Source organism: Maylandia zebra, unplaced genomic scaffold, assembly GCF_041146795.1.
Source record: "Maylandia zebra isolate NMK-2024a unplaced genomic scaffold, Mzebra_GT3a scaffold11, whole genome shotgun sequence".
Classification (NCBI taxonomy): domain Eukaryota; kingdom Metazoa; phylum Chordata; class Actinopteri; order Cichliformes; family Cichlidae; genus Maylandia; species Maylandia zebra.
In genome coordinates this window covers 5,175,618-5,203,218 of record NW_027490041.1, presented here as the reverse complement: position 1 = coordinate 5,203,218, position 27,601 = coordinate 5,175,618, and the positions used below count along the sequence as shown (strand labels likewise).

At 42.0% G+C, this 27,601-nt stretch overlaps 1 long non-coding RNA gene across 1 annotated transcript; it reads left to right on the top strand.

The window, feature by feature from the left end:
* The first annotated feature begins 406 nt into the window (after positions 1-406).
* On the top strand, positions 407-27,303 carry LOC143416025 (uncharacterized). Its single transcript, XR_013096452.1, has 3 exons — positions 407-1,086; positions 21,903-22,008; positions 27,110-27,303. It is a non-coding gene; the product is annotated as an uncharacterized LOC143416025 (long non-coding RNA).
* The last annotated feature ends 298 nt before the right edge of the window (positions 27,304-27,601 follow it).

Below are 27,601 nucleotides of genomic sequence, written 5' to 3'. Positions count from 1 at the left end.
TCAAAACAGCAGTGTAGTTGTGGCACCCCTGTGAGGGAATGACCACATGAATATTATTTTGTGTAAAACACTCATGTAACGGGACATTTTTCATTGCTATATGTATTTATTTTCAGTTTCTTTAAGAGGATAGAAAATCCATGTAACAGGGATTCATTTTATGTTAGAAAGCAGTGAGGGCGGAACTTTGGTGCTTGCTCCGGGGTTTCGGGGAGCAGTAAGTGGAGCCCACCTTCCGCTGCTTCCTCAGACACGTTCTGGAGGAAAGCAGAGACGCATCGTGTCTTCCTTACTCTGCTCTTCACCTGCTTTTACAGGTCGGTACACGGTGCTCGCACCGAAAATGTTGTTTATTGTCACCATGGTTACCCACGTTAATGTGAATGGGAGAGTTAAGGCGGTCCGCCAAAGTTATTTATATGTAAACACGGGAGAAAACCAGAGGAGTGTCCCGCGCGACCGCACCGCGAGCCCGCTCGTTAGGTGGAGCGCTCGTGAAGCAGAGTCAGTGCGCTCCTATGCTCTGTGCAAACGTGTTGTAATGCTCCAATCAAATCAGTTCTGTGAGATGTGAATGTTAATAGTTCTGTTAAAGTGACTGAGTAGATTAGCTAGTGTAACACAAGCACTCTGAGCAACTCTGTGTAGCTAACAGAGGCATTCATGGGTTGATTCAACAAGCTGTGTTTCATGATGCACTAAATAGTGATTTTGCCAGTAAATTACTGGAGGGAACAAATGTAATGTATTTACCAATGCTGTTATTGAATAGAACTGTTTAGCCAGTAAGACACTGCAGAAGACAATGTGATGTGTTTATTGATATGATAAAAGGATGTAGCTGTTATGGAAAGAAGTGTGAACTTGAGAAACTGAACCAGTTAAAAAGAGTATATTTCACTGATGTTGTGAAATAAGTAAATGTCATTGATGTGAATGAGGAACCAGCTGAACAGTATATTGAAAGCTCATGTTTAGTGTTTTATAGCATTTATTTGTGTGAAATAAATCAGACTCAGACACGTTCTGGAGGAAAGCAGAGACGCATCGTGTCTTCCTTACTCTGCTCTTCACCTGCTTTTACAGGTAACATATTTGTCATCGAGGTCTTCATCCTTGGGACCCGTAACATAGTAACTTCTTCATTGTTATACTTCTATAGTTTTCCCATTTTGTGAGCTGTGGATGTGGAAAGTGTCTCAGTGACACATCCACATGAAAACGGCGTTACCTTCGTTCATTTGCACGTCAAATGAACGAGCTGTTTGGACTTTAACGTCACAGCTGATGCTTCGATAGTCGAACTCAAGAGTTCAGCTTCCACTCAGAGGTACAAGTACACACAGCAAAGATAAACGTGTACACAAGGTGGAACCCACAAGTGCACAGCTCCGACCAGAGATGGGCAGTAATCCGATTACTTTTTTCAAGAAACGAGTAAAGTGAGGGATTACTATTGCAAAAAAGGTAATTAGATTACTGTTACTTTCCCGTAAGCACGCTGCGTTACTGCGTTACTAAAACCGCAGCTGTGTGCAGATGAACAATGGATAATCTATCGAGTGTGGAGAGAGTGTGAGCGTGCAGCGTTTAAAGCGTGGAAGCACTGACCTTACTTTGAGTTTGACTCTGTAAAAAGTGACAAAAACATTAGCATCCGCTGTTCACTGCGTGGGAAGACAACATGCTCACTCACTATGTGTTAATGGGCATGCTTATTTATAACTTTGATAAAATGTCATAAAAATAATTCCATGCCAGCTCACCATTGGTGATCAGGTAGTTTCTGTTCCAGTTCCAGTCCCATAAATCATGAAGCTTGCTGCCAGAAAAGCTTCAAATCTCCTTTGAAAGCTGTTTGTGGTCTTGATTGTGGGAGCTTCAGTTGTCTGACTCCAGCTGCCACACAGTGCTCACTGATATCATTTGCAAAAACCCCAGTGTGACAATATTTATCAGTGAAGCAGAAATCAGGAAGTGACGACTTTTCTTTGAACATTTGCTAAGGCTAAGCTGTGCTTTCTACCACAGTTGGGAATTTCCTGGTTTACAACAAATTATTGTGTCAACACCGCATAAGATTTCAAACTACAGGAAAATCACTGGAGTTATAAGAGGCAGACAACCACACACACACCACATGCATGCTGTTGCTATTTATTGTGGATTAACCTGTCAAGGGCAAGAACAAAATAATTCTGCCTCAAATACAGGAAATCATAGCTTTCCTGTATTTCCTCCATTGTTGGCATGCTGGTTAGTGCTGTTGCTCCACAGTAAGAAGGTCCTGGGCTAAATTATCCATGAATGTAAACGGCTGTGTGTTTCTATCTGATAGACTGGTGAGCTGTCCAGGGTGTACCCTGCCTGGTAACCTATCACTTCAGGGTTATTTCCCAGCCCTGCTGCAACCAGGATAGAGATAGGAGGATGGTAGTTGTTGTAGACCCATTCAATTTCAATTGAAGGATTAAAATGTTCCAGGAGCTCAACTTACTCCATCTGAACATGTTTCAATCGTGTTTTATGAACACAACATGCAGGTTTACTGAATATGAAAAGGTTGTGTTGATTTAACTCAGTTGTTTAAGTTTCTGCCAAAGCAAAACCTTTGTGTGCAACCAGTGTCCACTATTGAATCAAGTAAATCCAACATGTTTTTGTCAGTGCAAAAGGAGTTACAGTGCCTGTATTCCTGCACAATATTGTCCCGGGAGGGAGGAAAACTTTCTGGTGAAGTTTTGGTTGATTTTTGGGTTTTGCTTGACAGTAGGTTGATTTTATCAGTGAGGTTTGGATTGTTTTCTTTCTCTAAGAGAGAGAAAGATGGATGATCCACCGGTGGTGATATTTTGGTATTTTGTGAGTTCCCGATTTAACAAATCAGCTCTTTAATCCAGACCTGAGAGGTTGAACTTTATAGCGCTATAAAATATTCTTACTGGAAACAGTGGCAAAGTGTTTTTCTCCATGATTATAATGGGCTTGGGAGAAATTCACTTATATGTGACATTGATCACATGAGAAATCCTGAGCCTAAAAGGATTGCAGCGAGTCAATCCAGTCCAAAAACAAGGAGCTGTTTTCCTTTAAAATGATGACGTCATCCTGCTGGTGATGGAGGCTCGAATAGGCTGCGCGTGAGACTCCATTATCAGCAATATCTGGTATGAATGTGTGTGGATGTATGCATGTGACTGGACTGTGATGGACTGACGACTAAAAGTTTAACTGACTTGATACTGAGACAAAAATGGTGCCGACTTTAGGATTAGTGAATGTCCACAACAATTCACCCAGCCTGTAGAAGAAGGGTGGAGGTTTTGTCTTGCTTTGTTTGTGCAGGAGCAGAAGGATGACAGAGACTAAAGGGGGAGGCTGTAGCTTCACATGAGTGTGAGCTGCAGACTGAACCCTTTGGTTGCTAATGTTGAGTCACTGATGTTTGCATTAAGAAAATTGTGTTTTATTAGCTGTGTTTTAATTAAGGTATCACATTATATTGTTGGGAATGTTAAATGCTAAAGTGAAGAAAAGCTTTGATTTCACTCATGACTGAACATGTCATTATTAACCATAGCAGGCCACTGTAAAGAGTCAATTAACTGTTATAGAGGAAAAAAAGGCCAAAAACTCTGTTAATACCTATGAATAACAGGCAATGATAGACTTGTCACATTCAAAATAGAGATATGTAATAACAAACACGGGTCCGTGTCATTTAGGTTCTCCATTGAAATAGTCAATCATTTAGAAAAGTAGAATATATATATATATGTCTCAACGCTGTTTCTCAATAATATTAAAAACCTAAAAACTATTGTTGTGGAAGATAGAAGTCACTGTGACAGCCCTCTGACTGTGGAGGACGTTTGTAATCCTATTTCTGCACTTAAGGCCAACAAATCTCCCGGCACAGATGGTTTAACTGCAGAGTTTTATGAATCATTTTCTAATCTCCTGGCTCCGTTCTTACTGCAGCTTTTCATAGGAAGTGTAGAGAATAACATCCTCCCTCCTACTCTTACTCAGGGTCTCATAACACTTATTCCAAAGCCAAACAAAGACTTACTTCTTATTGATAATTGGAGACCCATCTGTCTGCTCAATGATGACTATGAGATTATGGCTTTAGTACTTGCTAACAGAATGAAAGAGTTCTTGGACACAATTATCGATGAGACACAATCAGGCTTTATGAGAAACAGACACCTTTCTAAGAACATGAGACTGGTTTTAGATCTACTTGATTACTCTGATTTGGTATCTGACTATAGCTTCATTCTCTTCCTGGATTTTTAAAAGGCTTTTGATACAATTGAACATCAATTTATTTTCCACTCTTTGGAAAAATTTGGCATTTTTCTGTAAAGCTATCAAAACCTTGTACACGAATGGCAATAGCTCAATTAAAATGATTAAGACTCCACCCCGAGATTTGACCTGTTATACAAGGAATCAGCACAGCTGATAAGGAGCTCATCATCAGCCAGCTAGCTGATGACACCACACTCTTCTTGAAGAATGCAAATCAAATCCGTCCAGCCCTTAGTGTTATTAGTGATTTCTCTGAGGCATCTGCTTTATGTCGAAATCTAAAAAAATGTGAATTACTAGCAATTAAAGGCTGCACTGCAAATGCTCTCTGTAACATTTCTGTTAAACAAGAAGTCACATATCCAGGACTGTTAATATCCAAAGACCAAAAGTCAAGATGCTCGTCAAACTTGTCAAACAGTGTTGGGGAATTCTCAATGGTGCTTGGTGCCATACCCTCAGGGACTTTAATGTTATATAAAAACACTGACAGCTCAATATCTGCCTCAGTCACTCTCCCTGATCCAGCTGAGTCAGCAGTGGGAAAAATCTGCTTTTCACAGGAACTTGGTAACAGCAATAAGAGAATACGTAGTTTATTCCAAGAAGATATCATGTCTCTCCCATATATAGAATATCTTACTGGAACCGACATGTTCCAGATATCACCTGGAAGACAGTCTGGATGATCCCATAAATATCTAATTGTGAACAAGGTGAAGGAAATCTCATATAAAATTCTTCATAAATGTGACCCAGCCAGTCACTATATGGTAACATTTAAAAGAGACATAAATACTAATTGAACTTTCTGTGGGGATCATCCAGAAACTGTGGCACATCTCTTTTGGTTCCTCTACACAGAGATTCTGGAAGAATTTAGCAGTTTTGTTATTGTCCATATTTTAAGGGAGTTTTCTTTACGATGGGAAAATGTTTTATTCTTTTTCTTTAAGTTCCCCAGGAAGAATGATAAATGTTTTTTTTTATAAAATATTTGTTAATACTTTTAGCTATTTTATATCCATAAATGTAAGTTTATTAATAAAACACCATATTTCTGCCTTTTTATAAGGATATGAATTGTACATACAATCAATTTCAGACTCAACCAACAAAAAGCCTCTCAGAACAATATTTATATTGTAACAGTTGCTATTGTAATGCAGTGTATCACCACATGGCGGCGCCTCCTGTCTCATGACTGGTGTCACCCCCTTTTTGTTCTTCTTCGCACTCCTCCTGTAATGGATGCTCCCGTGTGTACGCGGACTAGTGTGCTCTTTAGTAATGTGTGGTAGAGGTAGCACTTTTATTTTTGATATTGTAAATAAATGAGTACTTTTTGGAAAGTCAGAAGCTGTTGCTCATTCGCTATCCACCTGCACACTGCAGCTGGCTTCATCTCCACTGCACGTTACAACTGGCGCCCGAACTTTTTCCCCTTGGACTTCAGACGATTTTTGCATCCCGCCGAGGATTCTTCTCTTCTAGCACGTGAACTGTCTCGGAAATCCCCCCAGTTTTGCGGACGCTCGGACGTTTTCTCCAGCCATGGCCGCAGCCTCAGCTCAGGTTGGACCCGACTAATTTCTGGATACCGTGATGTGCCGCTGCTCCGCTTGGGAGAAAGAAAAAGAGAGAAGCTGACTCCGCGACGCGAATGGACTCCGTGGATTTGTTATTTGTTGTTGGTTTCGTCTTCTAAGGATTAATTCTTCTGTGGAGAGCCTGGACATGAACATTTCTGCTGGCTTTTCATTCCCCTTTCCCTCTGCTGAGACTGACTGTAGCACATGTAAGTGATAGCTTGGCCGACTACAACCGTTGGTGCTGGTCTTCGGCTCAGTATAACGAAACAACTTAAAACTAATCTTGCATTGAGCTCTAGTGTTGCAGACATGCTATTGTAATAACATGGTTCTGATCACTCCAGTCTAATTTCAGTTGTTGGGCGAAATTTTATATGTGGTTTTTCTAAATGTAATCTTGAACACATTATTGCTGTTTTGTCTTTCTAGTCTGACCTAAGTGACTCTTTTACTGCTATATCAATAACTGCGCTGTGCCCTGGAGCGGCTTAATTTTTTTGAAATCGCAATGGCACACTGCCCAGACGACTCTGACTCAGACATGGAACTTACCTCGTTACCTATGTGCCAGATAGTTGAAAATGTGACTCCTAGCCTTAGCCAACAAGTGGTGGAGTTAAGAACGGAGGTGAATAAGCTTAGTGATTGTTTACGTGACTCACTGAACATACAGCAGAGTTTACTAAGGCAGTGGGACCAACTCACAACGGGGAACTCTCCCCCTCCTGCAGTCCCACAGTCTCCTGTTTTCCCAATGGCCACATCGACACCTCATGTTCATGTGATGGACAAAACTGAACCCACCAACAGTACCAATCCGTTCCTGCCCAGCAACCCATTTCAATCAGCCTTCTACAGCAGGTGTTGATGAACCGGGTGTGCCTTACCCTGAGACTCTGAGAGCCTCCCTGCAGGAAGCTCACGACCACGCCAAAGCAGCTTTGGACTATAGCCATGACAGACAAAAACATTACTATGACTTGAGTAGGGATGGGTATCGAAAACCGGTTCTTGTTGAGAACCGGTTCCCACTGTTTCAGTTCCTTGGAATTGTTTGCCATTTTTGCAAACGATTCCCTTATCGATTCCAGTCGCCCCGAATGACGTCACCACGTTGCGGAGTGTCATTTACCTGGCAGGAAACACGGCGCCTAAGCGGCTCAAACGCTCAAAAGTTTGATTATACTTTATGAGAACCGATGACAACAGGGCAACTTGCAAAGTAGATATTGCATTTAAGGGAGGAAACACTACGAATATGCAAAAGCATTTGCTCACAAAACACGCGATGACACGTGTTTTTAATTCCGCTCCGGACTCGTGACTCTCAACCCAGCAGCAGCGGTAACGTTTGCACGTCCTCTCCCGTTAATGCGGCAGGTAAATAATCAACTAACAGTGCATATTATGTTAGCGCGATCTGCCTTATTACAAGACCTGCCATTACTGTACATGTAGGTGACCATGATGAGAGAGACAGACAGAGTCTGGCTAGCGCTCGCTGGCAGTTCTCGCTGCAGTCTACCGGTAGCGTCTCCTTTCAGGCCAGGATAGACGAATGTCACCGAGCAGTGTCTAAGTTTGTGGTCAAAGGCTTGAACCCATTTGCCACAGCAGATGCCCCCGATTTTTGGTAAGTGAATGTGTTTAATTGTAGGCAGGGACATTACTGGATATTCTTGTGTAATTGCCACAGAACAATTTATGTTATACTTTGTTATTGCTACAGAAGAATATTTATTTTATTATTTTACATTTACAATTTTTTTTCCTGGGGACCCTGTGACACCCCATTGAAGAGCCGTAGGCTGGATCTCTTAAGATCTCACTGTTGGGTTTGTAAGGCCATGTCACTCCTAAATTTCTATCTTGTTCAAAGAGAAGATATAAAACAAAGTTCTAAGCTAATCGACCTTAGTGTTCTCCTTTTTAAAAAATAAAAAAAGAATCGATAAAGAATCGAATCGTTAAACAGAATCGAAAATGGAATCGGAATCGTTAAAATCTTATCAATACCCATCCCTAGACTTCAGACATCGACATGCCACGTTTCGTGTTGGTGACCTTGTGAGAGTTAAGACGCACCCCAGGTCAGACGCTCAGTCTAACTTTACTGCTAAACTTGCACCACTGTTTCAGGGACCATTGTGTGTATCTCAGAGACTCAGTGATGTTAATTACAGGCTCACTTGGGTGGACTCCGGTGTGGATGCAGGTGTTTATCATGTTGTGAACATGCAACCGTTCCATACCTGGGACTCTCTCACTTCCAAAGAACATTCTGTTTCATTGCCTGCTGAGAGAGAGACCGCAGAGGGTCTGAACTCTGACTCTCAGGCCCACCCTGGCCCCCCTGCAGACACTGACATTGACTCTGAGCCATTCCCCTTTGATTTACCGGACATTGACTCTTCTTCTGGTGTGGGCGCTGTTCCAGAGAGTGTTTCACCCAGATCTGTCCAGCACCCAGCTGCTGGTGGACATTACAATCTCAGGCCCAGACGTTGCCCCAGAGTTACGTCTGGCTGGAGCAACAAAAGATGGACTAATGATTTTCACACAACCAGGCTTGATCTGAAGTGAAATGTTTTGGTTAAACCTGTTTGATGCTGTCTTGTTGCATTGCTACTTTGAGTCATGATATGTAGATGTTTTTGTTTGCTCTACTTAATCCAGTTTTATGGCTCTTTTGTGCGTTAAGGTTCATTCTTGGCATTTACTTAGGAAAAAAAAAAAAGAACAAAAGAAAAAAGTGAAAAAAACTAAGAAAACTGATTTTCCACTGTACATATTCGTCTTATTTTCACCAATTTCATTTTTAAATGGTCTTTTGCCCTGTGTGTGTGCACCAATCTTAGCTGTAACCTCTATGTATAGGGTACTGTTAGGTGTGGTGTGTGCTTTTTCAGCTGTGTACGGCTGAGGACAGCCTTTTTCTCACCAGGGGGGGACTATGTAACAGTTGCTATTGTAATGCAGTGTATCACCACATGGCGGCGCCTCCTGTCTCACGACTGGTGTCACCCCCTTTTTGTTCTTCTTCGCACTCCTCCTGTAATGGATGCTCCCGTGTGTACGCGGACTAGTGTGCTCTTTAGTAATGTGTGGTAGAGGTAGCACTTTTATTTTTGATATTGTAAATAAATGAGTACTTTTTGGAAAGTCAGAAGCTGTTGCTCATTCGCTATCCACCTGCACACCTCCGCGGCTGGCTTCATCTCCACTGCACGTTACAATATGTTGATTTTTTTCGCCTACTCATATCATAATTTTTTTACTCCTGGTTCTGTATGTTCATGTTCTGTTCTTTTGTAAACTTCATCTGTTTGTATGTTGTATACTCATTGTGTTTCAATAAAGTTCGATTTAAAAAAAGGTACGTTCTAAACGAAGCTTCAGACGTCACTGATCACGTGACTCTGGCCAAACGAATCAAGCCTCGACACGGTGCTTCTGAAGCAGCGCGTTGATCTTTCTGACACACACACCGGAGCGTCAGCTTCAAGCGGACCATCACTACGTCTCACATCTAAAGGTGTCAAGGTAACTTTGAACTGAGTTCAGTCAATCTGGAGTTTTTCCAAGTTTTCTGTTGCTCTCTGTGAGAGAAGAGCGTTAAAGGCGGGGCTCTCCAGAGCCAGCGCATATTGGGAAATTCATAGGCACCGATCGGTTTTCTATCAGCCATTTGCTGGGAGTAAGGGCGCCCTCCGTTTGCGAGGTGCGCCTGCTGCTGGCGGCACAGGGAGGAGAGGGCGGGGAGTCTGGCTGGCTGGAGCGGCATCTAATAACCAACTCGCAAAACAAAATAAAAACAACACAACAAACAGATATTATGATACAGACTTATAATCTGCACCGATGTTTTTTCTAAATTCTATAAAGTGAGCGCGAGAGCCCTCGGTGCGCCTGCGCGCTGCTGAAGTCAAAGTAAACTTTATTGTCATCTCCGCTACAGACAGTCCAGCATATAGAGAGACGAGACGACGAGGCTGCAGTTACAGCGGTGCAAGTAAACAAACAATAAATATAAGAAGAGTAAGAAAATAAATCTACACTTTAGGACTCGGGGTAAAGGATCAATAACAATTTAAATTTATAATTTACAGTTTGATGATTTAAAGTCTCACACAACCCATCAAAAGGGGCGGGGCCGGCTGCTTCCAAGTAGAGCGCATTTCATTTATAATGATGTAAATCCAAGCCCATCATGGATTCACGATCTGAATCCTGGGTTGTGTGAAATCCCAGAAATCAACCTTAGACAAAGTGAATCTGTGAACTAAGGTGTAGGTCTGTTAGGTTAATTGTGCTGATCCTCGGGTTGGGGGATTTGTGTTTGTACTGGAGCGCAAAATTCAAACCAATGGAAGATGGACAACAAAAGTTCAAAGCCATCAGGTGCTCAGGTTAGAAAAAAGAGAAAAGATGCAGGTAAGCAGACGTGTGATTGGATAATGGCAGGTCATCCTGAACCAGTCAGACTAAACTCCAAACAATACATTATGTTACAGATTTTAATATTGTTACTTGTTGATTTGTCCTTTTCTCATTGTGTGACGAATTATGACGACTGTTTGGTAGCTGTTATTGTCTCTCTCTCTCTCTTGTTGAAATCTCCCAATTCTTTGAATCTTTGGGCTGAAGGAGGGACAATACTCGGTGTATCAATGCTCAATCAACAATCATTTATTTCCATACAATTCAACAGTCAGAGCATTACAACGTCCGGACGGGAGAGATGCTACCAGAGGGTCAGGCACATGTCTCAAAATGGTGACGGGTTGCTCAGCTTTTTATAGTCTCTAGTGGCCCCCAGCTAGTCGTAAAAGCCAAAACATCACATTCTTTCTCTGTTACAGCGCCTAAGTTATGACCTCGGCAGTTGTTTCTCTGCTTTCTGTAAGGTGGGGGTGTGGAATGTGGTCTATCTATCTCCCCTGTCTTTAGACACAGAGTCTCCTGCTTACAACCTTCTCTTCATGATTCAACAATTAAGCATGTCAAGAAAACAGTGTAACACATTCCCAGCAGATCAAGGATACAGAGTGATGCACATTTATCTAATGAACTAATATGTGAATATGTTCTGTTAACTCAAAAGTATAATGAGAACTAAACTACATACAGCTCACACACTCTATATTAAAGGGTATAATATGATCTACAGCAGTATTCTAATTCAACTACTTTGATTACATATATAAGGTAACATATAATAACAGAATAATCTAACAATTCCCCCTTTTGATCTCTGAAAGAGATCACTTACAACATGCACTCCAGCATTTGCAAGGTCCAGGTCTTCTTGATCCTGAGGCCCTCTGTCCCCTTTAACGGGTTGACCATCTGTGGGATGACCTCTGTGTTCACGCAGTTCAGATGCAAGCAAAGTTAGATTTACAACCATAACAGCAGTTACAGATGACACTCCCATCATTCCCAATTTTCCCACAGCTTTATTTTGGTGCTCCAGTTTTCCACTCCCATTTTAATGCCCCCTTATACCTTTCAAATGTACTTAGACTAGAACCTCTGTCTAAGGAGCTTTTAACCTTCATTTTTATTGCTGCAGCTACCAGTGTCTTCCAGTTGGGTGATTCTCAGCTTCTTTCTTCGACCTCCGGGGTTAGACCACCCTTTAGTCATTGCACAGTTCTGGGGATTATTCTGCCCCGATTTCAAACAAAGATCTGTGTGTTTTGGGGTCACCTCCGTGTCCCCCTTTTTTCCAAGAGCCTCTTGAACCTCGTTGGTCTGGTGTTCCTGGTTTTCGCCAACCCCTTCATGGTTATTGCTGTGTTTGTGGGATCCATCTTCTCCAGGAGCCCAAACGTTATGACACTTGACCCCAGTTGCTGTCTCGGCAGTCCCTACATCTGTCTCTGCTGTGAAGGGTCCTCACATCTCCGTGTCCCCATCTGGTGTCTGTTCCTTTCTCTGCAAGAGACAGAAAACCAAAACACCTCTCTCCCTAGGCTTAATAATCTAATATTGTTATCCATTGTTCTTCTAATGATTCAAATTTGGTTTAAAATATTATGTTCAGGACTCTCTGACCCAGGGACTTATTCTAATCATAATCTATGTGTATGTAAAAGAAATCAAAAATTAGTGAACCCTTTCTAAGTCTAACACATTATAAGCTTAAGTTTTACCATAGCTAAATTATTAAACACAGAAATAACGTCATAAGATGTTCATAAAACCATTGTTTGATGTTCGGACTCAACTCCCCCTTTTTGACACACTCCCATGTGTCAATTCATTGGAGCTAGACAATTAAAAGAGAAGGTTAGTGACATCATATCTCAGAAAGTATCAGAAATTCTTCTCTCGAGTACCGTTGCTCCAGCCTTGTCATCCCAGAGGATCCTCAATCCCGGAAATTTCCCTTCTCCTCATGTAATAAAGTCTGTCATCCTTCCATGCCCTGGTAACTGGTCCATCCAGAGCTGTAACATTTTGAAATGTACATACAACAAGCCAAACCACACCTTGGTCACACCAAGCCTTTTCTGCCCTGGAGATGTCCAACGCCATCTTAGTCTGGACCAGGGTTGTAATAGTTTTGCAATTTTCATTAGTTTTTATTTTTATTTAGCTTCGACTTCAGATTTTCAATTTTATATCAGTATAAATCAGTTTTTACCAATTGTTTGCTAGTTTAGTTTAGTTTTGATTAGTTTCAGTTATAGTTTTAGTTGTGTCTGCAATAATTAAGTGTAGCAAAATCCCAGTCCCATCATATCAGTCATGCTCTTGTGCTTATTCTTGGGTATTGTGACTATTAACTCTTGCAGCACCGGGTGCTCCTAAGTTTGGTTCAAGTGAATTTACAAACTTTGTGAAGGGAATTGACTCCTCTGCACACTGGAATAAACATAATCAACATGATCCACATTTTACTGCGTGTTATTTCACCATCTTATTGATTCAAATGCTCCATCCTTATGTGGTTTGTGACATTAGGTTTATCCACTCCGTCTCTAAATGTTTGAAGAATTTTCAAGTTTGGGGTCAAATTTTAAGAATTTGACCATAAGTGAAAGTTATGGTGTCATCACCCCCTTCGGGGCTTACCTTTCCCAGTTTTGATGATATTCCTCCCTATTCTTTGCAAATACCCCCTGTTGGTGGCGAGAAACTGTTGGTGTGGTCAAGTGGGTGCTATAGAAACAAAAGCTCAGGACAGAACAGTTATCAGTCATGTACTTCATACAAATTTTGCATATGTTTTATTTCGTATTGATCCTCTGAGCATAATGGTACATTTTAATCTGAATTTATCCAAACTAAACACAATAGGTTTTCTTTCTTTACTTTGCTCTTGTTCTTTTGCAGTACCACATCCTATCAAATGTCACTGTCAATTATATTCTACATCTAATAACTTACTATTTCAAATGAGAACCTAAATCACGTGGACCAATGTTTGTTATGGCATATCTCTATTCTGAATGTGGCAAGCCATTCATAGGTATTGTTAAGGTTTTGGCGATTTTCCTCTATAAAATTTAATTGACTTTTTACAGTGGCCTGCTGTGGTTAATAGTAACATATTCCAGTCATGAGTGGTATCAAAAGTCTTCTCCACTGTAGCATTTGGCATTCCCAATAATATAACATGATACCTTAATCAAAACACAGCTAATATAGCACAGTTTTCTTAATGCAAACATCAGTAACTCAAAATCAGCAACCACAGTGTTAAGTCTGCAGTTCATACTTATGTGAAGCTACAGTCTCCTCCTCCAGTCTCTCTTATCCTCCTGCTCCTGAAAAAACAAAACAAAGCGAAGCATCCACCCTTCTCTTGTCGGCTGGGTGAATTGTTTATTGGCATTTACTAATCCTAAAGTTGGTGCAGTCATTGTCTCAGTATCAAGTCAGTCAAAGCTTCCAGTCCGTCCATCACAGTCCAGTCACATGCATACATCCATACACATTCATACCAGAAGTTGCTGATAATGGAGTCTCACGCGCAACCTATTCGAGCATCCATCACCAGCAAGATGACGTCATCATTTTAAAAGGAAAACAATTCCTTGTTGTTTTTTGGACCGGATTGACTCGGTGCAATCCTTTTAGATCAGTGTTCCCTATAGGTGAATTTCTCCCAAGCCAATTACAATCATGGAGAAACACACTTTGCAACTGTTTTTGTAAGAATATTTCATAGCGCTTTAAATCTCAATCTTTCAGGCCTGGTTTAAAGAGCTGATTGTTAAATCATGAACTCACAAAATATAAACATATCACCACCGGTGGATCACACCTCTCATTTGTTTTTCCTCAGTGCACTGTAACAAAAACGAAAACAGACATAACCAACAAAATACTACTAAAATAACACAAACTAGGGCCCGTTGCAGACATGTCCAAGCATAAAACTATCCCTCTCTCGCTTACGAGAAAGAACACAAGCCAAAGCTCACTGATAACATCAAGCTAGCGCTAAGCAAAACCAAACAATCAACCAGAAATTCACAGGAACGTTTTGCTTCCTGCCGGGACAATATTGTGTGGGAATGAGAAGCTCAGGTGCCGTAACACCTTTTGTTCCTCCTTGAATTAAAACTCAATCACAGAAAATGCCGTACTCCAACCTAAACTTACACTATTAATGTCATGGTCCTGGGTCGGTGACCCAGCGCTTTTGGTTTGTTATCATTTTCTAGATGATGATTGTTTAAGTTCTGTGTTATTTTCGATCTGCCTCTGAGTCTGCGTCTGTACCTGTCTGTCTATGGTGTCTCCCCATCTGTTTGTGAATCTGTCTGTTTAGTTCAATGTCTTGTCTGGTTCCATGTATCTGAGTTTCCTGTTTTATTGTGAAGGTCCGCGTCGTATGTGAGTGATCAGTTTACGTTTCCCCTGTCCCATCAGCCCAGATTCCTCCCAGCTGTGTTGCCCTCCTGTCTCTCATCCCCTAATTACTGGTGTGTGTATTTAAGCCCTGTGTGTTCTCCTGCCTGTTGCCGGTTCGTCTGTGTTCCTCCGTGTCAGTCTGTGTTCCTCCGTGTCAGTCTGTGTTCCTCCGTGTCAGTCTGTGTTCCTCCGTGTCAGTCTGTGTTACTCTGTGTCAGTCTGTGTTTCCACCGTGTCTTCTCCCTGCTGTTCATCGTCATCCTCCTCTGCTCGTTTTCATTCAGGTTTGTGCTCTGTAGTTTAGTTGTTTCCCAGTTTAGTTTAGTTCGAGCCCCGTTTGCTGTTTGTCCACATTCTTTTGTGTTCAATAAATCACCTTCACTCCTCTACGACTGCCTGCGCTTGGATCCTCATTTATTCCACACGGCTCGCCTCGGCAGCCGTGACAATTAATTCATCATTTTCACTCTGTGCCACTGTTCCTCATCAGGGCTGTGTGAAGCACAGCAAAGAATTCAGTCAAGGCCTTGAGCCATAAACAGACATCACGCACAGACATTGTTTTCATAACCAAACCGTTTTAGACCTTATTCCTAAAATCTACATAAATGCCCTCTGGGTGACATATAACACATTCTAAGTATTTAATGGTAATCAATGGCTCCTCATAAAAATTATGCATTGGGATGTTTGTGTGCAGCATTTTGCATATCAGCATAAGCAAAGCATTCTTCATTGCATGAGCATGTGTGTGTGTGGATCACTCTTCATTGCACAAGCGTGTGCATGTGTATGTGTGCATCACTTCTCAGTGAATCAGCATTCCAATGTGTGTGTATGTGTGTGTGTGTATATGTGTGTGTGTGTGTGTCATTTCTCACTCAACGAGTGCACGTGTTCATGTGTGTATTTCACTTCATTCTGAATCTGTGTGTTTGGAGACGTGTGTGTGTGTGTGTGTGTGTGTGTGTGTTCATCACTTTCCTGTTCTGGTGTTCTGGGTAAACCACGGCCTGAAGCATGCCCTGGGGTCCTGCCCCCCTCCTTTTCAGTTTGTTTGCGACCATTGCTGCTGCTGCTGCCCAAAGTTCTGTCCGTCCTGGTTCTGACCCCAATTGGGGCAGTCCTTTCTCCAGTGTCGATGTTCACCACAGGTGAAACCTGCATCTTCTTCTGTGTTTTTTGTCCATTCTGAGGTGCCTTCTGACCTCAGTTACTCCTCCTGTCTCGGTCACGCCCTTTTTGCCGCCCGATCATCCGTGTTGGTCCATCACTGTCCTGCACAGTGTGAATGCAAAGTTATCAAGGTCAGCATTCTTTCGCTCGGCCTTACTTTTCATTCGGGCTTGGCGGGCGTCTCGTCACAGCTGAGCTCTGTCAGCTGACGCAGTCTGGGAATTTTCCCCCGTGTAGTGAAACGGGCCTTAGGTTTAGTGCTCTCCGTCTCGGCTGCATGAGATCACATTCCTGCAGGTCTGTTGACATTCTCAGGTCGTTGTTGTGGGTCCAGCTGTTGCAGCATTTGGTCAGTGTCACGTATGGGGGAGAGCAGGAGTCCAGTCAGCCTCGGCTTTCAGGGCCGGCAAAGCAGCCTGTAATTAAATATGTATAGAAAAAACAAAAACAAAACAAAACAAAAACAAACGAAAAACAAAAACAAACGAACAGGAAAATGATGTTGTGTTGGCTGTGTTATTCAGAGGGGAGACAACGGGGCCAGGCCCTGTGTCAGCCTTCTCTCCCCCTTTTTTTGTTTTTTCTCTCCCGATATAATCAACTCCTAACCCACCAAGTTGACAGGACAACATGCACCTGTTAAAATTCTTAAGATCATGTTTAAAAGCCCAAAAGGAAATTTTCTTTCATTCAGTAATCACTTGTATCAATCAATCAGCAGAAAACATGTCACAATCTGAATCTTTTACCACTAAATTTGTCGTGTCTTCACTGGTTGGTCAGACCAGTGTCTTTTTCTTTGAAGTTAAATTGTTGTCCTGCAACCCAGAGAGTTTATTTGTCAGTAATGTATTTATCCTTTAACAACAGATGTATGTTAAGTTTCGCTGCTTTAGCCTTGCTGGAAAATCTTCACGTGTTCATGAGTGTAAGCTGTTTCTTCATTGCGTGTATGTGCATTTGTAGGCAGGCAGGTTAATTTTATCTTTTCTCAAACTAGGCGTTACCTTAAAAGGAGCCTTTCTCTCAGATTTCTCTGCTTGTGCGTGTTTTTGTTTCACCTTTTTGTTGTGATGCTCCGGACGCCTTCCCAACCTCCACAAGTCCGTTGGCCCCAATTTTATGTGTTAAAACTTCTCTTAATTCCTCCTCTAATTCTCTCCTTGCTGCTGTCTGTTTCACAGCTGCTGATTCGTGCTGGGTGTGGTTCCCATTACCTATAATTTTGCTTCGGCCGCTGTGCTTGTGGGGGCAGTTGGTCCAGGTCCGCAGCTTCCTGTATTAACACACTAAGAGATTTATTTAATTTCATTTTCATCACATGTTAAACAGATAAGCAGGCAACACGCCTACCTTGACAGCGTAAACTGTACGCCAGTCTCCCAACACATTCCTCTCTGTACTCCTCCATAATTCTCCACTACACACCTCTTACTATCTCTCCTTTTTATTTTTATTACACCACAGAGTAATACACCCAATTATGCCCGTCTATCTCTATGTGGCTCCAAATTCCCTCTTTATTTTAATTTCACACTCGTCAGGGGACAGGCACACAACAATTTCAACCACTGAAACGAGGAATTCAACCTTTTTATATTTCTTTACTAATCTAGACTCAACCTTTGTTCGCAAAATGTGTCTTGTTCTAGTCCGGAATAAATGTGAACCCGCGATTACGCTGCGGTCCCAGTGTTATTCCGTAGCTATGCGGGAGTCCTCAGTTCCCAAGTCGCCACCTCGGCACTTAACCTGCCTGCACGTCTACAGACAGGGGGGTTGCCAAACCATGAACAAAATTATTTCCACAGGTACACTAGGCATCAACCTTTGATCCTAAAATGTGTCTTTGCTCTAGCGTCCTCCTAATCAAACACATCAACCGTCACTGTCACTGTGTTCAGACTTCACACACAGAAACACACTCAGCGCGCGCCTCACCCACGGCCAGAGCGCGCCTTACACACACAGCGCGTTACACCATCAGTGTGACACACAGAGAGCGCCTCTCATCAGCAGAAATTTGCACAGAAACCTCTGAGCTCAACTATTAGGTCTTCTTAAAGCACACTGCACCATAGACCAAAATACCCCTTTCTCTGCGCTTATGACCGCCACAACGGGGCAAAGTCGCATCATAAAAGTGATGCTTGCATCCCCGAAGTTATACCTGACATCATAAACCAGGTTTTGCTCTATGTACTTCTTGGCAAGTAAAATTTTACTTTGTTTTATGACCGCAGCCCTTGAGACTCGACTGACGCCACAAACCACCGTCAAACCTCTATCCAATGTACTAAAACTAGCACCAACCACTACTACACTCCACGGCCGTACCACCGGAACACGGCCGTATCATAAACCAAACCTACGGACGTGTTTCGCTTCCGCGTTGCCAGCGTTCAACTGCACCGTGAGCCAGCATCTGCTTTTCCTTAAATCAACTTCTATTTCATAGCCGGCAAGAGCCAGGACTTTACCGACACCATAAACAACTTCAAAACCTCGACTTCAATGTACTGAACTAATGGCCGCGTCTTCAGAAGAAATTCTAATGTATTATTGCTACAGAAGCCAGTATTAGACAAAATTAAATGTGGAAGGTAAAGTGGCTGCAACTAGCTCAACGTAGTGTCTTATTAGTTTCTCGGTAGAAGCAGTTTATTTAACACACTGGAATTCAGCCTCAACTTATGTTGTTAGTATCTTGCGCCAAAAACCAGACACCGACAAATTTACTGTGAAAATACATGTGACTCAGCGAACAGATTAATTTGGAAAGCCCAATATGCACATTTGGTATAATACAACAGGCTGTGCTTACCTTTCTGTTTTAGGCCGGCCTTCTGTTCACTTTGCCCCACGATCTCACCAAAGGCCAAATCTACACCTCCTCAGCACACCAAAGATCCGGGTCACACGGCACCAAGTTGTTGAAATCTCCCAATTCTTTGAATCTTTGGGCTGAAGGAGGGACAATACTCGGTGTATCAATGCTCAATCAACAATCATTTATTTCCATACAATTCAACAGTCAGAGCATTACAACGTCCGGACGGGAGAGATGCTACCAGAGGGTCAGGCACATGTCTCAAAATGGTGACGGGTTGCTCAGCTTTTTATAGTCTCTAGTGGCCCCCAGCTAGTCGTAAAAGCCAAAACATCACATTCTTTCTCTGTTACAGCGCCTAAGTTATGACCTCGGCAGTTGTTTCTCTGCTTTCTGTAAGGTGGGGGTGTGGAATGTGGTCTATCTATCTTCCCTGTCTTTAGACACAGAGTCTCCTGCTTACAACCTTCTCTTCATGATTCAACAATTAAGCATGTCAAGAAAACAGTGTAACACATTCCCAGCAGATCAAGGATACAGAGTGATGCACATTTATCTAATGAACTAATATGTGAATATGTTCTGTTAACTCAAAAGTATAATGAGAACTAAACTACATACAGCTCACACACTCTATATTAAAGGGTATAATATGATCTACAGCAGTATTCTAATTCAACTACTTTGATTACATATATAAGGTAACATATAATAACAGAATAATCTAACACTCTTCATGTTTGTTTCTCTGGTGAAACAATAGTTTTGTGTTAATGTTAGGGCTGCACGATTTTGCATAAAATGAGAATCACGATTTTTTGGCTTAGAATTGAGATCATGATTCTCTCATAACAATAAATAAACATAAAACAACAAATGTCTCACGTTTTGTTGTTGCAGCAAAATGTTGTCCTGCTTGAAATTCCGTCTCCACCGTTGCTCGACGCTGCGTGTACAGAGCAGGTAGTGCAACAATAGAAAAATAGTTGCGGGACGGCACTGTGTAGCGTTTGTCTAGGGTGTTGATCGTTTTCCTAAATCCCTCGTTTTGCACAGTGTTGATGGAGCCATATCTTTGGTCAGGTGATAAGTGATAGCCTCCGTAATGTCTTTGTGCCTGCGGGAGTTCGACGTGTATAGGGAAGCGCTGTATAAGGTTCCCGTTATTGATGTTTGGGTGGTTGACCGGGACGGATTTTCTCCTGTCACTTTCTCGTCATCCCTGACGTGCTCTCCGTTGTTTTTTCCCTGCTAATTTTAGCATCACACGGCTAGGGCTGAACGATATATCGCATTTGCGATAATATCGCGACATGATCAAGTGCAATTTTCTAACCGCAAAGGCTGCGATTATACTCTGGACATGTCCAAATTCATGGGCTGCATCCTCCTGAGGCCGCATTTGTAGACCGATTACGTCACAGCGACGCGCCGAAGGCTGTCCAAATTACTACCATATCCCAGAATTCATAGCGCGGCCCAGCCAAACTCCAGTTTCCAGCAATGGCGGCCGCTACTGAGTTTTAAAATTACTCATACTAATCTTTCTGGGTCACAAAATAAACTTTTAACATATTTTCAGGCGAGAAAGTAGTTGTGTAAACATCAAATATCTGCTCGGTTTATCAAGATATCCCATATTTGCAAAAGTGCTTCGACGTTTTCAGAGGCGTCTGCTACCCACCAGCTCGACAGCTAGCCGGGAGCTCGAGGGTTACTGATGCGGCCGAGAACGGCACAACTCCCGGCACATCATTTTCAGATCACCGCGGAGTTTCGCTGCTCGGGTTAAACGTAATATATAAGTCACTTAGACAACCTAAAAATGTTATTGTTGGGCTTTTTTCAGTGTTTTGTTTGTTCGTGAGTAAATCGGTTTGGCTGAGATTAAAGTTATTAGATTAGATCAAATAAAACTTTATTAATCCCCCGGGTGGGTTCCTCCTTGGTTTTCACACAGCTGACTAAACGTCAAACAGAAGACTTATTAAACAGAAGTATGAGACAGTCGAGAATTTACACCAGTGTCTGGTTATATTTTAGATAGCAAGAAGCAGACGGCCGAGTTTATTAAACTCCACCGAGACAGCGGTGACGCTAATCAGAACTAGCCTTCTGATTCAGAAGGCTAGACCGTCCAATTTCACGCCTTTAAACTTTAAAGGCGTGTTTGTGTGTGTGTTTATACAATTGCTATTATGTTTGCACTTTATGTGTAATGTTACTGACTGCAGAGATCAGTAAGATGTGTGTATTTTTTATTTATTAGTTTTATTTATTTAATATTATTTTTTAATTTAATGACTGTCTAGTAGTTCACAGATGTCGAAAAACTGAGTGTGGTAAAGCCACTGATTTTTTTTTATGTATATTTCTGCAATCTGCACATTGTACTGACTTTCATTTTAATGTTTACACCAGGGTTCCTTGTCAGCACTTTATGCTCAGATGTTTGTAAGCTAAAAATAAACTATTGTGTATGTTCAAATATACTGTTGTGATTGAAGAAGTTAAATAAAAATGTCAGTCATCAATTCATGCATCACCTCATGTCATCATAACAGAGGTCTGTCTTCCAGGAAAGAACAGTTTAAAATTAATGTAATATAGTATTGGCCATACTATATGATGTATTGCTTGTCTTTGTTTAATAATACAGAAGACAAAGACCTTAAAAAATAATCGCATATCGCATCGCAATCGCAATATTGGGGGAAAAAATCGCAATTAGATTATTTTCCATAATCGTTCAGCCCTACACACGGCACAGCTTCTGTATCACGTGGTATAAGGCTCCGCCCTTGTCATTTGTTGAGCAGGAAGAGTGAGCGCTTGTTTTCATGCAGAGTACGTCCCGGATCAAAATGCGGTACATTTGATCCCTGTTGTCTTTGCTTGATGATTGGTTTGAGTCTTGACAATCCACATTGCTGGCGTTGCATCTTTCAATGGCAGCAATGGCAGGTATCAGTGCTCAAACCTTTTGTGTTTGTTTCCAACAAGTTGCCCACCTCGGGAAACAAAAATGTGTTCTTTTACTTGTCAGATGAACATATGAGACACTTTGACTCTTCAGTGCAGTGCGGAGCCTAACAAAGATCTGTTTTGTGTCCCAGCTGATCAGCAGGAGGAGGAGAGTCTGACGGAGCAGCAGAGGAACATTTTCAGCTACTTGGACTCAGCTCAGCCACTACAGAGGAAACAATGAGCTCAACACAGAAGGTGACAGACAGAGCAGGACCATATGACCAAAGATATTTATCACCATATACATTTGAACATTTGCCATAACAATGTAGCTGACGATAGAATTGACACCAGACAAAATACTTTACAGCTGCACAACTTTTTAAAAACCCATCAATGTATTTTCACTGAAACAAGCAGCTGTTGTTTATGTGCATTAAAGTTATATAAAAATGTAACAGTGCAAATGCAAATTCCTCGCTGACAGTTTAACCAAAAGGCGTTTCCAGTGGAAACTGGCCGACACATCCTGAGCATAACCATGTATAATATCCACTAAACTTCAGAAGAGGTTATACAGTCGTGGCCAAAAGGTTTGAGAATTGCATAAATATTGGAACCTGGAGAAGTTGCTGCTTAAGTTTTTATAATAGCATTTTGCCTGCACTCCAGAATGTTATGAGGAGTGATCAGATGAACTGCATCGTCCTTCTTTGCCATGAAAACGAACTTAATCCCCAAAAAGCCTTACCACTGCATTTCATTGCTGTCATCAAAGGACCTGCTGAGACCATTTCAGTGATCGTCTTCTTAACTCAGGTGAGAATCTTGGCGAGCACGAGGCTGGAGATCATCATGGCTGTATCCCGATTCAGGTTCTGCAGCTTTAAAGTCCTCAAGGGCCGCGTACTCAAAGACCGCTAAGGCCGAAGTGCGAGGCTCGTAGGCTCGTGAAATGGGACGTCTATCCTCCGTCGCGCTGCCCAGGTTGCCTAGCAACCATGATACTAACAGCTGGAAACGTTTCATACAGCTTTGTTTGACAGAAATGAAGGAGAACATATTTAGTTCATTTGTTTCTACATGAGCTCTGTGTGATTTGATGAGTATCTGAGGCTGAGACCACAGGACTGTGAAACATGATTGTTGGGCTTCATTTCTGTGCTGAACAGTCGTTTAAGATTAGCTGTAAATAACAATTAGCTGATGTTGTTCATGAGACTAAAGTCATCACACTGTGGTAATGTAAATATAATATGGCCAATATTATAGTTATTATATTAATCACTTCACTCACAGACAAGTATCTGTGACAGTGTATATACAGATGTATCATATATAAGAGACAAATATTGTTCGTTTAATATGTTGGTACTAAATGTGGCTCAGTGCTTACATATATGTGTAAAAAGCAAATGTAGGAGCTGTGATAACTGTGTCTGATAGAATGAAGAGTAGACTGATATATGAAATATTCCTTTATTGGGTGAGAAAAAATTTTGCAGATGATGTGGTTCTGTTGGCTTCATCGGGTGAGGGCCTCCAGCTCGCACTGGAACGGTTCGCAGCCGAGTGTGAAGCAGCGGGAATGAGGATCAGCACCTCCAAATCTGAGGCCATGGTTCTCAGCCGGAAAAGGGTGGAGTGCCCACTCCGGGTCGGGGATGAGTTCCTGCCCCAAGTGGAGGAGTTCAAGTATCTCGGGGTCTTGTTCGCGAGTGATGGGAGAAGGGAGCCGGAGATCGACAGACGGATTGGGGCTGCAGCTGCAGCAATGCGGACACTGCACCGGTCAGTCTTGGTGAAGAGGGAGCTGAGTGTAAAAGCGAAGCTCTCAATTTACCGGTCGATCTACGTCCCTACCCTCACCTATGGCCACGAGCTGTGGGTAGTGACCGAAAGAACGAGATCGCGGATACAAGCGGCGGAAATGAGCTTCCTCCGAAGGGTGGCTGGCCTCTCCCTTAGAGATAGGGTGAGAAGTTCGGCCATCCGGGAGGGGCTCAGAGTAGAGCAGCTGCTGCTCCACATCGAAAGGAGCCAGCTGAGGTGGTTCGGGCATCTGATAAGGATGCCCCCTGGGCGCCTCCTGGGCGAGGTGTTCCAGGCATGTCCCACCGGGAGGAGGCCCCGGGGCAGACCCAGGACACGCTGGAGAGATTATATCTCTCGGCTGGCCTGGGAACGCCTTGGTATTCCCCCGGACAAGCTGGAGGAGGTGGCTGGGGAGAGGGAGGTCTGGGCCTCTTTGCTTAGGCTGCTGCCCCCGCGACCCGGCCCCGGATAAAGTGGATGAAGATGGATGGATGGATGGATGGATGGATGGATGGATGGATGGATGGGTGAGAAAATCAGACCATGTCATAACTGCTGTAAGTCACACAGAATAGATATCAGAGCCTTAAACAGGCTGACTTCTGCTAAATGGGTCAAACTGGGCAGAAAGTCTACAAACACATAACATCCTTATAGAATATGATGTAACACTATAGATCAACTTAGCTCAGAATATATAAAGCATATAAACAGTTACAGCAATATGATGCAACAAACACAGCAGCTACTGATCCAAAATACTCAAAGCTTCATAGAACTGAAACCAACATTTATTTTTAGCTCCATTCTGCTGCTGATACAGACTTTAGGTTTCTGAACATTAAACTTGTTGCTGCCTTTCATAGTGTGTAACTTGAAGGCCCTGAGTACTTTCTCCCACACTGGAAACACTGGGATGATCACATTATTTGAACATTACCTAATAAGACTGATTCAGCACAGACAGTTATGTTAAACTTTCCTAGCAGTCCTTCACAAACAGGGAACAGTCTGTCTATTCTCTCCATCTGTCAGCTGCTGCTGGCTCTTCCTCCTCCTCTTCCTCACACACTGCTGAGTTTGTCCTGGTGGATCATCAGGGCTGCAAAGCCTCACAGATGATGTGCAGCAGTGGCTCCCTCAGTCTGTCCTCACTCTGGACACTTGCAGTCGTCACACATGGAAATCAAATGTGTGATAAGCTGCAGGATTCAAACACAAGTGTAACTTATAAACACACGTTCATACTTTTATTCCACAATCAGAGAGAAAGAAACAGAGAGAGAGTGCAGGACAGACAGACAGGTGACAGTCTCTTTTTTTTTTTTTTTTTTTTTTTTTTTTGTGTCCCGTTTGGATCTATAGCCATCAGAATTGTTGTCTTGAGGCCAAGAAAGATGCCAAGCGGATTTATTTTACCAAGTGGATCATCATGGCCTTGCCATATTGGTCCATTTGATTGACCTTTATTATAATTATGAATTTATTTTATTTTCAGTTGCAAACGGGACAGACATAACTGTGGGATAGGACAGGGGGAAAGAATGAAAGAAAGAGGGGGAGACAAAGAAAGAAAACCAAAGGGGAGAAGAGACGGTGAGAAGGGGGGGAAGAGAGAAAAAAAACAAACAAAAAAAACCAAAAACAAAAAAAAACTCCTGGGTCACCTGTATGGAGAAAAAAAAAAACAGAGGAGACAGCAAACAACAAAGAGCAACATAATAATAGAAAAAAAAGCACCATCACAATAAACTAGCTAGCCATAGATATCAATAGTTACTAAATAATAAACGATATTGTGCAACACTCAAGATAGACAGCGCACAGTGTGCTTTGAGGCAGCAGCCAAGAAAGCTGTAGTCTGCGTCTGTGAATACCCATGTGTACACCTGTGTGCATGACAGGTGACAGTCTCAGGTGTACACACTGCTACACAACAGCACCAGAGAAGCAGGATTTAGTGTTTGTGTTATTACGAGTGTAAACAAGAAGAGTTCCAGATGGTGCAGTGGACACATGTGTGACTGCTGTGATTAAAGCATCTTTCTTTCAGCTTAACGAGTGAACCGTCAGCTCGTTCAAACACACGTTAAAGTGCGTTTGGCTCGACACCACCGAACAGAGGCAGCAATATAACACAGCTAACATTAACAGTGCAGTGAATCCTGCTTGTGCCGTGATGTTCAGGACTGCAAACCGAGCAGCATCACTGACTTTCAGCTTGTTGTGTTTGTGGATATATGACTGACTTTAATTATCCACAAAATCATCACATTCTCTGTCAGATGAAGGTCGACTATTGAACGGCGTATATTTTAAAGGCTTTAAAACCAAGTTAACGCTGAAAGTACAAACATCACTAATGTCACATAACTCTGCCGACAAGGCATAGCTATGGCTATGAAATGCTCTTTGTGTATCACTTCTTCATTATGAAAGATGTCATTAATGCACTAGTAATGTCTCATCTGGAGTATTGTTCAATCATTTGGTCAGCAGCTAATAAGACAGATCTTAACAGACTTCAGTTAGTCCAGAATAAGGCGTCCAGATGTGTGAAGATGTTCATACTATACTAATATTGATAAAATGCATAATAACCTTTCTTGGCTTCCTGTACAGGCTAAAATATTCTATGGCTTACTTGTAGTTCTAAAGAAAGCAATTCTGTTAAACACACCACATTTATTCTGCTCAGCTGCAGTATCCAGATGAAATACATCATCATATTACACAGTTTTCAACAAGCTGCAATTTAGTTAATGCTCGAGTTAAAAGTAACGTTTTGTAAAACTGTTACATTTAGAGCAACTTTTAAGTGGAATAAGTTGCCTTAAAAAATTAGAGAATTATTCAAAACTTCAATGAACACTTAAAAGCCGATTTACAGAGCTTTTAGTTGTTGTAAATATTGTAAGACATGATTTGTTTTTGAAATTTGTGTAATGTGCCTCAATGTTATTGATATTATTATTATTATTGATTGCTTATATTTGAACAATTGTGAAACCTCACTGTGGATGTAAGAGTGAAATTATGTGGATATCTTGAATCCACTTTATTGTGTAATATTTTATGTGAGTATTTGACGGAAGACGAGCAACATCTGTTGTGGAAGCTAACGGGGTTCCTTTAGAATAAACAAACATAGGATTTATTATCACTGAATAATTCTGTATAAATCTATACAAATTATAGAAATATGTAATAGGAAACAACAAAATAATCTAAATTATAAAAGTGTGTGTGTGTGTGTGTGTGTGTGTGTGTGTGTGTGTGTGTGTGTGTGTGTGTGTGTGTGTGTGCGCAATCAGGAGGGATGGGCATGATTTTAGTGTTTGAACAGTCATGAATTATCTTTAACAGCAGGTTGGATGTAATGTGTTAGAACTACCAGCAGGTGGGGATAAGAGACCTTTAAGGTGTTTGGTGCCACGCTCCACCTTCAGGTTTAAAACTAGTGTTAATGGAGTTTGAAGGTTGAGTTTGTTCCACGACTGCATTTCACTCACTGCCTCTGTTTGTATCTCTGTCACTGCAGGACCAACATGGAGCCAGAAGTCAGCGCTCTCAGGAGGCCGACAAACCTCACAGAAGAAAGGGAGAGAAAAAACACACCTGTGACGAGTGTGGGAAGGGTTTTACTGTGAGGGCTTTACTAAAACAGCATCAGGTCATCCACACTGGAGAGAGACCGTTCAGCTGTGAACAGTGTGGAAAGTCTTTTTCCTGGATGCGTTCCCTAACAAAACACCAACTCATCCACAGTGGAGTTAAAGCGTACAGCTGTGATCAGTGTGGCAGAGCTTTTACTCAAAGTAGCCACTTACAGAGTCATCTTGTTACCCACTCTGGAATTAAGCCATACAGCTGTGACGAGTGTGGGAAGGGTTTTACTGTGAGGGATAAACTAAAACAGCATCAGGTCATCCACACTGGAGAGAGACCGTTCAGCTGTGACATGTGTGGAAAGTCTTTTTCCTTGAAGGGTTCCCTAAAAAAACACCAACTCATCCACAGTGGAGTTAAAGCG